Raw genomic sequence first — 2,283 nt, 5'->3', positions numbered from 1 at the left:
AAAAATTCCAACTTAAAATCAATTACAAGACTATATAACCATTTAAAGCGAGTAGTAAGGTTTTTGAAAGGCTTGAGTGACCATAAATGGACTTTTCTCTCCCATGGATGGCTTTTGCTTCACGTTTCTTGAGACAAACATTCAATTATAATATATTTTAACCAAAATTGTAAAAATATCCAACTTAACATCAATTATAAAAATATAAAATCATTTAAAGTGAGTAATAAGGCTTTTAAATGCTTAAGTGACTATAAATGGACTTTTTACTCTAATAGTTGGGATTTGCCTCAAGTTCCATAAGGCAAACATTCAGCAATAGCATATTTTAACTAAAAATATAAAAAAATCAAACTTAAAATCAATTATGAGAATATAAAATCATTTAAAGTGAGTAATAAGGCTTTCAAAGGCTTGAGTGACTATAAATGGACTTTTTTCTCCAATGAGTGCCTTGTGCTTCATGTTTCTCGAGGTAGACATTCAATTATTGCATATTTTAACCAAAAATCTAAAAAAATCCAACTTAAAATCAATTATGAGTATATAAAATCATTCAAAGCGAGTAATAAGGCTTTCAAAGGCTTAAGTGACTATAAATCGACTTTTCTCTCTAATGGATGGCTTCTGCTTCATGTTTCTCAAGGTAAACATTCAATTATAGCATATTTTAACCTAAAATGTAAAAAATTCCAACTTAAAATCAATTATAACAATATATAACCATTTAAAGCGAGTAATAGGACTTTTCAAAGGCTTGAGTGATTATAAATGGACTTTTTCTCCCATGGATGGCTTTTGCTTCATGTTTATCAAGGTAAATTTCAATTCTAGAATATTATAACCAAAAATGTAAAATATCCAACGCAAAATCAATTATGAGAATATAAAACCATTTAAAGCGAGTAATAAGGCTTTTTGAAGGCTTAAGTGACTATAAATGGACTTTTCTCTCCCATGGATGGCTTTTACTTCATGTTTCTCGATGCAAACGTTCAATTATGGCATATTTTAGTGAAAAATATAAAAAAAAACTTGCTTAAAATCAATTATGAGAATATAAAATCATTTAAAGCGAGCAATAAGCCTTTCAAAGGCTTGAGTGACTATAAATGGACTTTCTTGCCAATGGATGGCTTTTGCTTCATGTTTGTTAAGGCAAACAATCAATTATAACATATTTTAATCAAAAATGTAAAAAAATCCAACTTAAAATCCATTATGAGAATATAAAACAATTTAAAGCGAGTAATAAGGCTTTTAAAGGCTTGAGTAGCTATAAATAGACTTTTCTCTCCAATGGATGGGTTTTGCTTCATGTTTCTAGAAGTAGACATTAAATTATTGCATATTTTAAACAAAAATAAAAAAAATCCAACTTAAATTTCATTAGGAGAATATAAAACCATTTAAAGCGAGTAATAAGACTTTTGAGAGGCATGAGTGACTATAAATGGACTTTTCTCTCCTATGGATGGCTTTTCCTTCACATTTCTGAAGGCAAATGTTCAATTCTAGAATATTTTAACCAAAAATATAAAAAATCCAACTTAAAATCAATTATGAGAATATAAAACCATTTATAGCGAGCAATAAGCCTTTCAAAGCCTTGAGTGATAATAAATGGACTTTTCTCTCAATGGATGGCTTTTGCTTCATGTTTCTTGAGTCAGACGTTCAATTATAGCATATTTTAAGAAAAAATGAAAAAAAATCCAACTTAAAATCAATTATGATAATATAAAACCATTTAAAGCGAGTAATAAGGCTTCCAAAGGCTTGAGTGACTATAAATGGACTTTTCTCTCCGATGGATAGCTTTTACTGGACGTTTACCAAGGCAAACATTCAATTATAGCATATTCTAACCTAAAAATGTAAAAATATCTAACTTAAAATCAATTATGAGAATATAAAACCATTTAAAGCGAGTAATAAGGCTTTCAAAGGCTTGAGTGGCTATAAATGGACTTTTCTCTCTAATGAATGGGTTTTGCTTCATGTTTCTAGAGGTAGACATTAAATTATTGCATATTTTAACCAAAAATGTAAAAAAATCCAGCTTAACTTCAATTATGAGAATATAAAACCATTTAAAGCAAGTAATAAGGCTTTTCAAAGGCTTGAGTGATTAAAAATGGACTTTTCCCTCCCATGGCTGGTTTTTGCTTCACATTTCTCGAGGATAACATTCAATTCTAGAATATTTTAACCAAATATGTGAAAAAGTCCAACTTAAAATCAATTATGACATTATAAAACCATTTAAAGCGAGTAATAAGG

Source organism: Theobroma umbraticum, unplaced genomic scaffold, assembly GCF_002168275.2.
Source record: "Theobroma umbraticum cultivar Fairchild unplaced genomic scaffold, ASM216827v3 scaffold_69.0, whole genome shotgun sequence".
NCBI classification, from domain to species: domain Eukaryota; kingdom Viridiplantae; phylum Streptophyta; class Magnoliopsida; order Malvales; family Malvaceae; genus Theobroma; species Theobroma umbraticum.
This window is presented reverse-complemented; position numbering follows the sequence as displayed.